This window comes from Tachypleus tridentatus, chromosome 1 (assembly GCF_004210375.1).
Source record: "Tachypleus tridentatus isolate NWPU-2018 chromosome 1, ASM421037v1, whole genome shotgun sequence".
Lineage (NCBI taxonomy): Eukaryota > Metazoa > Arthropoda > Merostomata > Xiphosura > Limulidae > Tachypleus > Tachypleus tridentatus.
Window position 1 is genome coordinate 94,772,594 of NC_134825.1, and position 16,824 is coordinate 94,789,417.

General features: G+C 34.6%; 1 protein-coding gene across 6 annotated transcripts in view; it reads right to left on the reverse strand.

Annotated features, from left to right (window-relative positions):
- LOC143255850 (proton channel OtopLc-like) overlaps positions 1–16,279 on the reverse strand; it is a 75,016-nt gene extending 58,737 nt beyond the window's left edge. Inside the window, exon 1 of one of the 6 annotated variants that reach the window (XM_076512222.1) lies at positions 16,031–16,279. The gene's annotated coding sequence lies outside the window, so the exon portion shown is untranslated. Of the gene's footprint in view, positions 1–5,529; positions 5,552–15,804 lie in introns of those variants that run through there. The other 5 variants (XM_076512185.1, XM_076512209.1, XM_076512250.1 and 2 more) reach the window with 5 other exon arrangements.
- Positions 16,280–16,824: the final 545 nt, after the last annotated feature.

Here is a 16,824-nt window from a genome sequence, read left to right on the forward strand (position 1 = left end):
CACACCATCCTGTACTTGTGATAATGCTGCCCTAATTCTACTGTAACTGGCATCTGTATCCAAAATAAATTACATATCTCTCTTCAGATAAGCTATCATGGAGCATCAGTCAAGGTACATTTTAGCACCTAGAATACATTTACATAGTTATCAGTTCATCTCAAAAGAGAATTCACTTAATTAATGTCAACAACATTAAAACACTGACCACAAAATGTCTATAGTACGATACAAAGTTGAAAAAGCATTAGACTTCCCTGTTGTTTATAGGTTTAGGTCAGCCTACAATTTCTTGTATTTTTAGCAGGATTTCTAGACACTCCATCCTTGTCACAAAACATCTGGGAAAACATGAGAGAATAAATTTTCCTGACTTCAGTTCTAAACATCAATGCAGTTTATGCAATGTTAAAATAACAATGTTAGATTTTAAACTGCAACCTGAAATGTGTGAACAAAGAACAAAATATTGTTAGTTTAAATTAGACACTGTTTTCAGCAAGTTCTATCAGTCACTCAAAATTAGCTGTTACATTGCAAAATCCAAATGGCATAACATTAATACAAGACTTTTTGAGTACTGATATAATTCTTCACTCTATCGTTTCATTGTCTAGCTGGACAGGTTGATATCTAGAAGCGTTAGTTAGTAAATTATTTTTGTGGGATCCTCTAAACATGTCAAGACACGTATCCATGTATGGCAAGAGAACTACGTTTATACAAAGCCTAAGTGTAGCACTTTTTTTTTTCTTCAAATGATTGATAACAGTGATGACTAAACATTCTCTTTTGGCTAAAGGATTTAATTCTTCAACACCCAATCTAATTTAGTGTTGACTATATCTCTGGTGCAACAGAAATACTGCACAGCATTTTGTTATAGGTCACACATGCTACATCTGTGCTTAGAGATGGGTGTATTCCCTGCATGTCTCACGATTTCTCTTCTTACCTGAACTTGGATTGACTACACAATCTTTATTCAGCAATCTCAGATGTACTGGCAACACTGTATTTGCTTGGTGTGAAAAGGTATTGCTAAAGTAAAACTAGTTACACCACTAATTTCAGTTACTTTTCCTTCATGCAACATACTGTTTATTGTTCTAGCTAATATCTTTGCTAGTTTACTTTACTTATGAATCATAGCCATGATATATCTTGGAGATGTAACTGTTCCAGTAAGCATACTTTGATTTTGAGAGGGAAAACAGTGTTTCAAGCATCATACCAATCAAAGCATTAGCTGGGGTGCAATCTGAGATTGTATTTGTTGTTTACAAAAAAACATCAGTTGTGTATTAGAAGGGATTGTAACAACTTCATCTATATACGCTCATGAAGCTCACTGGTTTTCTGCAAATTTGGTTCAAATGTTATGGTTTCACTGCATAACTGCTGTTTACTTGATGTGCATGTTATCTGCTATTAATGTTATAATGAGCATACCAATAGTAATATTCAGTTAAGCTTCTCCATTCACAGTAATACCATTTGTGAGGAAAACGTTTGTGCCAAGTGAATGGAGTAGTATTTAGATGATGTAACCACTGTATCTGTGGAGGTACAGAAAAAAGAACATTGCCACCACTAGTGACTAACTTGTCCATATTTATAGCAGGTATTTATCTTCCCTCTACAAGGATTGGGATACCTCTCCATCTGCACCATCATCACAACTGGAACACAGGTTCAAATACTTAGATGCAAAATATTTTGCTCATATGTGACTCATTCTGCTCTACAGGCTGTTTCAAACATTCATACTGACCTTATAACTATAATGTAAATAAACTTTTACACCAGCTAACAACCATTCTGTACATTCTACAAAGTTATTATAGATAGCTCCTTTACATTAGTTCAGGATGAAAAGGGAGAACCTATTAACTATAAGATCTAATATGGTTAAGTCTTAAACTTTTTAATTACTGTGTAGTCCACATTTTGAGCTCTAAGCAACATTTCAATATCTCTAGAAAACTGTGTTACAACGTCTTTATTAATATTTAATTTAAATAAAGTACTTGTTATAACCTATATTTTTCTTTTCAGTGTGTAATTTCATATGATAGTTTATAAGCAAAGGTCTAATGCCTTACTGAGTCATTTTTTTTCTTTGTTTATAAATTTGAGATTACATGATTTTAATAATAGGATAATTTTTAAATTATACATATGTAAATAGAATTATTCATATCCAAACTATCCTAAAACAAATTAGATAGTAATTTATACACTTTTCTTTGGGATAGTGGTGTTTCTTAGTTAATGTTGTAATGTGACAAAGATGATACATGTGTGATGCATACAATTGTATGGCTTGGCAGGCCTGGTGTTTAGGGAGTTTGACTTGCAATCTGCAGCATGCATCTGCACCATCATGATTCAGTGTTATAGTAAAGAAGGTTTTGTAGTTCAGCACTCCAGTATGACAGAGGAAGGTGAAATTCACAGGGGTGTTAAGGGATATAAATCATACCAGGGGGTTTATTACGACCTCATGCTTGATCATTCACAACTATTCAAAATGTGCTTCTTCAGACCTAGCATGTATTGCATCCATGTGACAACAGATATTACAACAACAATGTAACTCTCACTTGGTATACTGGCCATTTCTCAAACAATTGCATGCTTGAGGTCTGTAACTGAGCATGACTTCTCACTATAGATACATAACTTCAGGCATAAACAAAATCAGATATCTGTTGGTGTTAGGTCCAATGAATGAAGAAACCATTCTAAAGGATGTGATGTGAATTGATTCTCCTGAACAAGCTCCAATAAGATCTCCTTCACCTGGTTACCAATGTGTGTGGAGTGTACCATCTTGTATGAAAACTATAAAATCTAATACATTTCACTGCTGCAAAATGAGTGTCACACAAACCTTGTGAATTGTAAGGTACTGTGTAGCATTAACTGTACATGTTCTGACGATTCTTCAAATAAATACAGTATAACAGTAAAGTCAGCTGTGAAACAACACCATGTAGGCATATAGGAAATGTTGCACGTAAATTAGTTTCTGACCAGATAGTGTAGATGAGTGCTTTCACACTTCCAGAAAAAGTAAGATGTGTTTCATTAATCCATACAATATTAGCAGATCACATTACTTCCAAAAATTGCAATGCAAAATCAGCATGCTGAAGTAAATCCGTCTCATTCAGTGCTTGAACATATTACAGCTTATACAAAAACATTTGAAAAGTTGACCAAAACTTTATGAGCTGTTGGAAATGACAAATCCAGACACTGTGGAACATAATGTGCACTTGTGCTGGCTTGTTCTTGTACGTCATAATGGACCTCAGCAATAGTTCCAGCAGTTGTCGGTCATTTGTCTGAATGTGGCTTATCACATGTTTAACCTGTCTCCTCAAATTATTTCATCAACTTGCCAACAGCAATACTGGAACAAGACCCTTTGCAAACATAAAGTATTTTATAGCATTCTCCAACAGTTGCCACAGCATTGCATCCTTTTGTGTAGTAAAATTTCATTAATTCATCTCTATGCACTCTTATCAGTTTTGCGTTGGTTGAATAAACTGCACTGGGATTGTCATGCCCATTTATATCCACTGGAAATACGCAAAACAAACCAGAATAACTTTCTTGGTTGCAATATGAGGCATCTGTGGCACTTGCATCCACATGCCACCCTTAACAACATTGTGCAATTTCATCCTCCTATACCATAATGCTTCTAAGATACGATGTGCTGTATTGCAAATATTTTTTTTAAATAAGCATTCTAAATATTTGACTCACAGAAAATTAGCGATCATTCGAAAAAAGCAGCACCCTGACAGGTAGAGGTTTGATCTCTAGAAATATATGAGGAACCTTTCCAAGGAAAAACATCTATGCAGGAAGATTGTTAAATAATGTAAAACCAAATGTCAAAACATTTGAAGGAAGGGAGTTTACATGTTTTATGAAAACAAGAGAAACTCACATAACACAACCTTCAAGATACCATTAAGCTTTAAAGCCAAACATAGATCGAATCCGAATTTAACCGAATTAAATACTTCAAGAACTTTACATTATATTGAGTATCAACCTTTAGTGGATCCTCAAAATGTGTTTTTGCCTCCATTTCATATTAAATTGGAACTTACGAAGAATTTTGTAAAAGAAATAAACAAAGAGAGTAATTGCTTCAGATATCTATCTCACAAGTTTCCAAAATTCAATGAATCAAAAATGAAAGTAGGTATTTTTATTGGGCCATGGAATCGAGAAGTTCCGATGGATGGTGACTTTGAAACAATACTCAGTCAGAAAGAACTTGCTGCCTGGAAGTCATTCAAACTGATCGTCAAAATTTTCTTACCAAATCACAGAGATATAAATTATGTTGTATTGAATAAGAACAACACGAAAATGGATTCTAGGATGTTATTAAAGGTGCATTTCTTACGCTCCTACTTATAATTATTGATGACGAGAAACCCACTTAGAATAAAAATGTATCTTTGAACGGCTGGTATGAGTATTAACACTTTTATTGCTGAAGCAAAGCACAACGTTTAGATCTTCTTAGTTCATCTTCAGGTTAACAAAGATTAACCTGTTCTCTGCTTTATTAATAAAAGTGTTAATACTCATATCAGCCGTACTGAGATGCACTCCTATTTATACTTCTTTCTAAATGATCTAGATGCAGTGAGCGATGAGCATTGCGAGTTCTTTAACTGAGATGTTTCTACAATAAAACAGCGATAACAAGAACAATGAAATCCCGAGATGATGGGATATTACTGTTGATTCTTACAGCGTGAAACTGAGAACATACATAAAAGGTGCAACAAGTTAGCAGATATTTTGCAATACAAAATATAAAAATACCATGACGAAAGTTTCGAACATATCCTGAATGTATTTTCAGTATGTAATATTATTACACTTGTTGCTTTTTCAAACTAGTATTGCTATTATGTATTAATTTTGAATATTCTTAAATGCAACTTTCAATTAATAAATAAGGTTATTAAAGAAAAAGTTATAATTTTCACGATATATAAGAATATTTTGAACAAATCCATCGTAACTCGAAACTAAAGGTGAACAGTAATTTTTAATATAATTTTCAGAATTACAATTGTTAAAATACTCAGAAAAAGCTGCATTTTTTCCAGTAGCAGACAAGCATTTTTTGTTGCCCGTTGTCATAACCGGTAAATATATATATATTAAATGAAAAACAAGTAACAATATTTAGTGTCTTACCTGGAAATATTTAAAATGATTTGACTTTTCTGTTTTTGTTATTGTTTGTTTAGCTTTAAAAATGGTTTCTTTCAGTCTAGAAACTAGTGTTATATTTGAATTTATTATCTTGTGGTATCTATGTCTACGACCACAGTTCCTAGCTCAGTTACCTACTTCGCTTGCCCACTAAAACTTGGCTTGACACCAATACTGTGTTTATGGGTTGAATGTCATATTTTGTAACCGTAAAATATAATATATATATATATATAAACAAATTCTACATATACTTTAACTTACAATTTGTAGAGCTCAACCGTTAATAACACATCACTGGCATGAAATTGTCTACCCATCTACTAAAATAAAGGCCACTGTATGGAACTGTGTATAGAATGTAACAAAAGAGAGAGAGTTTGTTTTTGAATTTCGCTTAAAGCTACACGAGAGTTATCTGCGCAATCTGTCCCTAATTTGGCAGTGTAAGATGAGAGGGAAGGGAACTTGTCATCACCACACATTGCCATCTGCTGGGCTACTCTTTTACCAACGAATAGTGAGATTGACACTCGCATTATAATATCCCCACGACTAAAAGGCGAGGATGTTTGGTGTGACGGATATTCGAACTCGTGACCCTCAGATTAACACTTTTATTCATAAGCAATGAACAACGTTTCGACCTTCCTAGGTTAACCTGAAGATGACCTAGGAAGGTCGAAACGTTGTTCTCTCCTTGCATCTTAAAACGTACTTACATCACGTTGAAACTGTTTTTGATGCTTAATCAATTTTACAAGTTTTGCTTTTGTATTCCTCCACCCCCACATTTCACTCAATAACAAGTTACTTTTAAAAGGTTTGGTTTGTTCTGAATTTCGTGAAAAACTAAATCAGGATAACCGTGCTACCCATCCCTAATTTAGCAGTGAGAGACTACAGGAAAGGCAAACAGTGATCACCACCCACCAACAACTATTGGGTTACTCTTTTACCAACGAATAGTTGGATTGACCACAATATTATAAAGCTCCCATGGCTGAAAAGGCGAGCATATTTGGTTGGATGGGGATTCGAACCGGCGACCCGAAGATTGCGAGTCCAGCTACCTAACCACCTGACCACTTTTAAAAGGAACTTTATACCAATTATTGTAATCTTTTTACCGAAATCATTACTATCGTTCCAACAAATAACCTTTCATTGAACATTGACTGCTGGTGCACCTGTAAGTGCGCCATTAAAAACAATAGCATCACTAAAGTTTGCGCTAAAGAAACAATATTAAAAACGATTGTTTGTTTTTTGAATTTCGCGCAAAGCTACACGAGGGCTATCTGTGCTAGCCGTCCCTAATTTAGCAGTGTAAGACTAGAGGGAAGGCAGCTAGTCATCACCACCCACCGCTAACTCTTGGGCAACTTTTGTACCAAGAAATAGTGGAATTGACCGTTACTTTATAACGCCCCCACGGCTAAAAGGGCGAACATGTTTGATGAGACGAGGATTCGAACCCGCGACCCTCAAATTATGAGTCGAGTGCCTTAACAACCTGGTCATGCCAGGCCCATTAAAAACGAATCAAATAACATAATATAATCAAAAACAGTTATAACCTTAATAATTGAGAAAAGAATTAAAGTCTACATCTAATATATATATATATATACATATACATACATATCACCTACAGTTAGCATTTTTCCAAATATATGAATCAGTGTGTACGTACAGGAAATTTCAAATAGGATATGGTAAGAAATGGTCGGTAAAGATATTTACTTAAAATTTCTCAAAGCAAGATCAGTTCCATTACGGCAACTTGTTGTTTTGAATTACTTTACTACTTTGAACTTTATGTACAAATATGCTCAGATAAACAATAACTACTACGTGCTATAATTTATTTCGGTCGAGCCTCCGATTTATTATGTTATGGAATTTTAATTTAGAAATTAATTAAATGTTAATATGTATCAAATTTATATTTTCTGACAAGATTGGTGCACACAACTTTATTTTTTTAACACAAATATATTTCAGTATACAAACAAAAAATAATATAATTTATAATAACGGTTATTACTTATAGCTGGGCCTGGCACGGCCAGGTGGGTTAAGGCGTTTGACTCGTAATCTGAGGGTCGCGAGTTCGAATCCATGCTCGCCTTTTCAGCCGTGGGGGCGTTATAAAGTGTCGATCAATGCCACTATTCGTTGGTAAAAGGGTAGTCCAAGAGTTGATGGCTAGCGCAGATAGCCCTCGTGTAGCTTTGCGCGAAATTAAAAGAAAAACAAAACAAACTAATAGTTATTATAAAAATAGCTGATGAAAGAAAGAAAGATAGAAATTGCACCCCGCTAGTAGAGTGGTATGTCTTCGGATTTACAACGCTAAAATCAGGGGTTCGATTCCTCTCGGTGGGCTCAGCAGATAGCCCGATGTGGCTTTGTTATAAGAAAACACACACAAACACACACACACAGTTATTATAAATACGATACAAGTCCATGACAAGCAAATTAATTCTGAGTTGATACTGTCACACCTCGCTTAAGCTAGCTAACGTAGTTGGCCTTGCACCGGCTACAAGCTCACTTTTTCCGACGATAAAAACATTTAATGTCCTCGTAGAAATGCTAACGACCGAAGTTGAACGGTCTGTAATGTTCTAAATCTCTATAAATGTTTCTGATCAAATTCTGTAGTTTTTCCGATGAATAGGCGTTAATCACAATTATAACGTCCGATACTCACAGAACACTGTGAGGCCCGTCATGGCCAGGTGGCTAGGGATGCTCGACTTGTAATCTGGGGGTTGCGGGTTCCAATCCCTGTCGCACCAGACATGCTCACCTTTTCAGTCGTGCGAGCGTTATACGTGATGGTTAACCCCAATATTCGTTGAAAAAAAAAGAGCAGCCCAATGGTTGCTAAATTAGGGACGGTTAGCGCAAATAGCCCTCGTGTAGCTTTGTGCAAAATTCAAAACAAGTAAGTACACTGATCGTAGCTGTGTCCAAAAATTTATTCTTCTGTTTCTCGATTAGTTGCCTTTATGCGAATCACACGAGTTTCTTAAAGTGTAAACAATTTTCGAAAAAGAAATATTGTTGATTCTTACTCTCCAGAATCTACAACTGTCGAGAACTGGCAAAACTGGCGCAATACACAATCAACAATACACTTCACAAGCGAAAAAAAAAACAACATGCTAAAACAAGCGTAGGTATTAAAATAAACGTATAACGGTTAATCCGTTGCGGTAACAAAGAGCGATACCTTTCCATGCATTTAAAGGTATTACTAAAAACGTTCAGTGTACAAAGGCATCTTCTCCAACTGAAGACAGTGGTCATATGCTAGAAAACTTTGTGATAACGTCTATCCTTGATTTAGCTGCGATGCGTATATTACCATTTGAAAGCTGTTGGGAAATGGGCACCTTTTTACGGTTAGGCTTTATTTCCAGATAATAAGTATTCACAAATGGAGAAAATAAAACCTGTGTTTTACTGTCCCGTGAATTTAACAACTCTTGACAGCAACTGGAAACTGCCATAAGTAAACGTTCAATATATATATTTTGTACTAACGATTTAATGTTTTGTCTTTATCAGTGTGAGAGTCGTAACAGATGATTCTGATTCTGACTAACGATCTAATGTTTTGTCTTTATCAGTGTGAGAGTCGTAACAGATGATTCTGATTCTGACTAACGATTTAATGTTTTATCTTTATCAGTGTGAGAGTCGTAACAGATGATTCTGATTCTGACTAACGATCTAATGTTTTGTCTTTATCAGTGTGAGAGTCGTAACAGATGATTCTGGTTCTGATTAACGATTTAATGTTTTATCTTTATCAGTGTGAGAGTCGTAACAGATGATTCTGATTCTGACTAACGATCTAATGTTTTGTCTTTATCAGTGTGAGAGTCGTAACAGATGATTCTGATTAACGATTTAATGTTTTATCTTTATCAGTGTGAGAGTCGTAACAGATGATTCTGATTAACGATTTAATGTTTTATCTTTATCAGTGTGAGAGTCGTAACAGATGATTCTGATTAACGATTTAATGTTTTATCTTTATCAGTGTGAGAGTCGTAACAGATGATTCTGATTCTGACTAACGATCTAATGTTTTGTCTTTATCAGTGTGAGAGTCGTAACAGATGATTCTGGTTCTGATTAACGATTTAATGTTTTATCTTTATCAGTGTGAGAGTCGTAACAGATGATTCTGATTCTGACTAACGATCTAATGTTTTGTCTTTATCAGTGTGAGAGTCGTAACAGATGATTCTGATTAACGATTTAATGTTTTATCTTTATCAGTGTGAGAGTCGTAACAGATGATTCTGATTAACGATTTAATGTTTTATCTTTATCAGTGTGAGAGTCGTAACAGATGATTCTGATTCTGACTAACGATCTAATGTTTTGTCTTTATCAGTGTGAGAGTCGTAACAGATGATTCTGGTTCTGATTAACGATTTAATGTTTTATCTTTATCAGTGTGAGAGTCGTAACAGATGATTCTGATTCTGACTAACGATCTAATTTTTGTCTTTATCAGTGTGAGAGTCGTAACAGATGATTCTGATTAACGATTTAATGTTTTATCTTTATCAGTGTGAGAGTCGTAACAGATGATTCTGATTAACGATTTAATGTTTTATCTTTATCAGTGTGAGAGTCGTAACAGATGATTCTGATTCTGACTAACGATCTAATGTTTTGTCTTTATCAGTGTGAGAGTCGTAACAGATGATTCTGGTTCTGATTAACGATTTAATGTTTTATCTTTGTCAGTGTGAGAGTCGTAACAGATGATTCTGATTCTGACTAACGATCTAATGTTTTGTCTTTATCAGTGTGAGAGTCGTAACAGATGATTCTGATTAACGATTTAATGTTTTATCTTTATCAGTGTGAGAGTCGTAACAGATGATTCTGATTAACGATTTAATGTTTTATCTTTATCAGTGTGAGAGTCGTAACAAATGATTCTGATTCTGACTAACGATCTAATGTTTTGTCTTTATCAGTGTGAGAGTCGTAACAGATGATTCTTATTCTGACTAACGATCTAATGTTTTGTCTTTATCAGTGTGAGAGTCGTAACAGATGATTCTTATTCTGACTAACGATCTAATGTTTTGTCTTTATCAGTGTGAGAGTCGTAACAGATGATTCTGGTTCTGATTAACGATTTAATGTTTTATCTTTATCAGTGTGAGAGTCGTAACAGATGATTCTGATTCTGACTAACGATCTAATGTTTTGTCTTTATCAGTGTGAGAGTCGTAACAGATGATTCTGATTAACGATTTAATGTTTTATCTTTATCAGTGTGAGAGTCGTAACAGATGATTCTGATTCTGACTAACGATCTAATGTTTTGTCTTTATCAGTGTGAGAGTCGTAACAGATGATTCTGGTTCTGATTAACGATTTAATGTTTTATCTTTGTCAGTGTGAGAGTCGTAACAGATGATTCTGATTCTGACTAACGATCTAATGTTTTGTCTTTATCAGTGTGAGAGTCGTAACAGATGATTCTGATTCTGACTAACGATCTAATGTTTTGTCTTTATCAGTGTGAGAGTCGTAACAGATGATTCTGATTCTGACTAACGATTTAATGTTTTATCTTTATCAGTGTGAGAGTCGTAACAGATGATTCTGATTCTGACTAACGATCTAATGTTTTGTCTTTATCAGTGTGAGAGTCGTAACAGATGATTCTGGTTCTGATTAACGATTTAATGTTTTATCTTTATCAGTGTGAGAGTCGTAACAGATGATTCTGATTCTGACTAACGATCTAATGTTTTGTCTTTATCAGTGTGAGAGTCGTAACAGATGATTCTGATTAACGATTTAATGTTTTATCTTTATCAGTGTGAGAGTCGTAACAGATGATTCTGATTAACGATTTAATGTTTTATCTTTATCAGTGTGAGAGTCGTAACAGATGATTCTGATTAACGATTTAATGTTTTATCTTTATCAGTGTGAGAGTCGTAACAGATGATTCTGATTCTGACTAACGATCTAATGTTTTGTCTTTATCAGTGTGAGAGTCGTAACAGATGATTCTGGTTCTGATTAACGATTTAATGTTTTATCTTTATCAGTGTGAGAGTCGTAACAGATGATTCTGATTCTGACTAACGATCTAATGTTTTGTCTTTATCAGTGTGAGAGTCGTAACAGATGATTCTGATTAACGATTTAATGTTTTATCTTTATCAGTGTGAGAGTCGTAACAGATGATTCTGATTAACGATTTAATGTTTTATCTTTATCAGTGTGAGAGTCGTAACAGATGATTCTGATTCTGACTAACGATCTAATGTTTTGTCTTTATCAGTGTGAGAGTCGTAACAGATGATTCTGGTTCTGATTAACGATTTAATGTTTTATCTTTATCAGTGTGAGAGTCGTAACAGATGATTCTGATTCTGACTAACGATCTAATTTTTTGTCTTTATCAGTGTGAGAGTCGTAACAGATGATTCTGATTAACGATTTAATGTTTTATCTTTATCAGTGTGAGAGTCGTAACAGATGATTCTGATTAACGATTTAATGTTTTATCTTTATCAGTGTGAGAGTCGTAACAGATGATTCTGATTCTGACTAACGATCTAATGTTTTGTCTTTATCAGTGTGAGAGTCGTAACAGATGATTCTGGTTCTGATTAACGATTTAATGTTTTATCTTTGTCAGTGTGAGAGTCGTAACAGATGATTCTGATTCTGACTAACGATCTAATGTTTTGTCTTTATCAGTGTGAGAGTCGTAACAGATGATTCTGATTAACGATTTAATGTTTTATCTTTATCAGTGTGAGAGTCGTAACAGATGATTCTGATTAACGATTTAATGTTTTATCTTTATCAGTGTGAGAGTCGTAACAAATGATTCTGATTCTGACTAACGATCTAATGTTTTGTCTTTATCAGTGTGAGAGTCGTAACAGATGATTCTTATTCTGACTAACGATCTAATGTTTTGTCTTTATCAGTGTGAGAGTCGTAACAGATGATTCTTATTCTGACTAACGATCTAATGTTTTGTCTTTATCAGTGTGAGAGTCGTAACAGATGATTCTGGTTCTGATTAACGATTTAATGTTTTATCTTTATCAGTGTGAGAGTCGTAACAGATGATTCTGATTCTGACTAACGATCTAATGTTTTGTCTTTATCAGTGTGAGAGTCGTAACAGATGATTCTGATTAACGATTTAATGTTTTATCTTTATCAGTGTGAGAGTCGTAACAGATGATTCTGATTCTGACTAACGATCTAATGTTTTGTCTTTATCAGTGTGAGAGTCGTAACAGATGATTCTGGTTCTGATTAACGATTTAATGTTTTATCTTTGTCAGTGTGAGAGTCGTAACAGATGATTCTGATTCTGACTAACGATCTAATGTTTTGTCTTTATCAGTGTGAGAGTCGTAACAGATGATTCTGATTAACGATTTAATGTTTTATCTTTATCAGTGTGAGAGTCGTAACAAATGATTCTTATTCTGACTAACGATCTAATGTTTTGTCTTTATCAGTGTGAGAGTCGTAACAGATGATTCTTATTCTGACTAACGATCTAATGTTTTGTCTTTATCAGTGTGAGAGTCGTAACAGATGATTCTGGTTCTGATTAACGATTTAATGTTTTATCTTTATCAGTGTGAGAGTCGTAACAGATGATTCTGATTCTGACTAACGATCTAATGTTTTGTCTTTATCAGTGTGAGAGTCGTAACAGATGATTCTGATTAACGATTTAATGTTTTATCTTTATCAGTGTGAGAGTCGTAACAGATGATTCTGATTCTGACTAACGATCTAATGTTTTGTCTTTATCAGTGTGAGAGTCGTAACAGATGATTCTGGTTCTGATTAACGATTTAATGTTTTATCTTTGTCAGTGTGAGAGTCGTAACAGATGATTCTGATTCTGACTAACGATCTAATGTTTTGTCTTTATCAGTGTGAGAGTCGTAACAGATGATTCTGATTAACGATTTAATGTTTTATCTTTATCAGTGTGAGAGTCGTAACAAATGATTCTTATTCTGACTAACGATCTAATGTTTTGTCTTTATCAGTGTGAGAGTCGTAACAGATGATTCTGATTCTGACTAACGATCTAATGTTTTGTCTTTATCAGTGTGAGAGTCGTAACAGATGATTCTGGTTCTGATTAACGATTTAATGTTTTATCTTTATCAGTGTGAGAGTCGTAACAGATGATTCTGATTCTGACTAACGATCTAATGTTTTGTCTTTATCAGTGTGAGAGTCGTAACAGATGATTCTGATTAACGATTTAATGTTTTATCTTTATCAGTGTGAGAGTCGTAACAGATGATTCTGATTAACGATTTAATGTTTTATCTTTATCAGTGTGAGAGTCGTAACAGATGATTCTGATTCTGACTAACGATCTAATGTTTTGTCATTATCAGTGTGAGAGTCGTAACAGATGATTCTGATTCTGACTAACGATCTAATGTTTTGTCATTATCCGTGTGAGAGTCGTAACAGATGATTCTGGTTCTGATTAACGATCTAATGTTTTGTCTTTATCGGTGTGAGAGTCGTAACAGATGATTCTGATTAACGATCTAATGTTTTGTCTTTATCGGTCTGAGAGTCGTAACAGATGATTATGGTTCTGATTAACGATCTAATGTTTTGTCTTTATCCGTGTGAGAGTCGTAACAGATGATTCTGATTAACGATCTAATGTTTTGTCTTTATCGGTGTGAGAGTCGTAACAGATGATTCTGGTTCTGTTTAAGTTAAAATAAATATATTCATACCTTACCCACTGTTTCTACTAATTTCATTTGCGTATCGCGTTAAGCTAAAAGTTTTGACAACACAAAAGGTATGTGAACACAAGGATCGATGGTCTCCTCTAAAGTTGCCTGTGAAATAACTATTTACAGTTTGTAAACACTTAACTTGTGTCCTTTAGTAACCGGGTTTTTTTCTTTACACTATTGTAGAGCTTCAAGTTCGTTTCATCGTAAAACGTTAGATTCGTTTATGCAACACTTTATTAATAGAAAAAAATCCATTGTTGCATCGTTTAAAAGGAGAGAATGCAAACGTTTCTTCAGAGAAAAAAGCAAGCGACATGGTTATATCCTTAAAGGTTCTTTCCAAAGTATCAATAAATTGCACTGCAAACGTTCATACAGCCCCTCTTGAAGAACAATGAAATCTTCTGATAGAAATTATTCAGATTACACGCAACTATTAGACTGTGTATTTGCACGACTGTGTTGAATATAATCCAACTGAAAATAATCCACATTTATGTTTTATTGCCCGTTCTCGGGATAAGTAGAACATACGATTGGATGTGGCTCGAGTTTCTGTATATATGAGAAATATAACGTCAGAGTATGAGTTATAATCTATAAACTAGTATAGATCAATAAGTATGATATTCTATATCACTGGGGGTGTGTGAAATAGTGAGATACTAATTAACCTAGTTATTCACGATTTCGATTTGTCTTGATATAATTCTAACAAGGACGTGCTTGATAGATAAAAAAATTATCCAGGTCACGTTATGTTTATTGGTTGAATCACATATATAGCCATAAGAAATTACACACACATATATGTGTGTGTGTATGTCTATGAGTTTTGCATACTTGTTGCATAGCGTTCATTTCAAAGAAATCTGAATAATTTCACAATTCATATATTGCGCACGAAAAACAACAGCAACTGCGTACTGTAATAAAATTGTCATTTTATTTGTACATACGATTTGTTTAAAAAATATTTTATACATATATTTTTAGAACACATAATAAAGAAACTTATAATCATTTCACGCTTTTCAGTGATTGGACCCGGCATGGCCAGGTGGGTTAAGGCGTTCGACTCGTAATACGAGGGTCGCGGGTTCGAATCCCCGTCACACAAAACATGCTCACCCTTTCAGCCGTAGGGGCGTTAAAACGTGACGATCACTCCCACTATTCGTTGGTAAAAGAGTAGCCCAAGAGTTGGCGGTGGGTGGTGATAACTAGCTGCCTTTACTCTAGTCTTACACTGCTAAATTAGGGATGGCTAGCGCATATAGCCCTCGTGTAGCTTTGCACGAAATTCTAAAACAAACAATTGTCAGTTATTTAATTTTTCAAGGGTTTTCTTCTTGATATCATACTCGAGGTGTGTAGACGATAACATAAAACTTGCTGAGACGATATGAAGTCTGCATTACAGTAAAATCTTATTTTCCAACGGATGTGTACAGAATCTCAGTTGTTTCTACATAGTAAATCAAGTACTTATCTTAAGAAGGACTGAATTAGTAACATTGTTCTGGGGTTTGTGTATTCCATTTTGAAAATAATAACACGGTATTTCAAATTTAAACACACCAATACGTAATTACTGAGTTTCTAGTTGCATGTTTTAATTTTAGTCACAATGGATTTAAAGTTTTGTCAGTTGTTAAAATTAGATACATTGAAGTTTAGTAATTAGACACTCTTGGCAGAAGGAGTAATATTTACTTGCCTGGTTATCTGAGCCGGAGTCTAGGTTATTCTTATTAAGTTGTCTGGAGATGTCGTCAGTCTTGCTGCGACTAACCACAGCATCCTTTGCCTTCATTCCCGTGTTTAATCGCACACATATCTACAAGTTATTAGTATTGCTCGTAGGGGATAAACAAAAAATAGGCTTGAGAGATATAAATCAAAAGTAATGATACAAAAAGTTATTGCCCTAACTATGAACTTACTGTGAGTTTTGACTGTAACACATGTGTAAAGGTAGGCCTTAAAGACATAAACAACCCCCGACAGACAAGTAGAAGATACTATTTGTACGAACTGCTTGCAGCGTCCATTGAGAGATACATACGACCAGACGATATCGTTACTGGCGGGAAAGTGACGGGGATCATGTCCACTTGAGTTCCTAGGGGGTCAGGTTAGCATCTCTCGCGGAAGCTGCGCCATGAAAGTTAACTGAAAACTTTGTAGCTTCACGGTCAGACGAAAACGATCTAAGGCAGTAAGTATAAAATTAGTTAACCAATAAATATTTTCTTCTTGTACAAAAATTCGTTCCCTGGTATTTGAGGATAAATAGAAAACTACAAATGAATAATTTTACGGATTCTTTTTTACACGTAAGTCGAGTAATTAAAGACATAGTGTGAAAGCTCAATGAAAAGTCTATGCTAAACATCTATATACACAATACACACCATATATTTTCAACGTTTCAATTAGCAACATTGAAGTATCCACGCGCAAAACATGCCAGTCTGATATTACGGCCAATATTGGATTTTATATTTTTCATATTTTTGGTAATTTTTCTTTGAAAAGGATCAAGATCACTTCCAAGAGCAAAAGGTCACTACGTAGGGGCGACGACTTGTCAAATAAGGAAGCTTTCAAATAAAGCTAATGGGTCGTGCTAAACAGTTTTTGAATACAGCATTTTACCTTGTATTTAAATTGGGCACATTGAAATTTTGTAAAATTACCCAAATTTACACATCATAGAAATATCAAGCCAAGACTT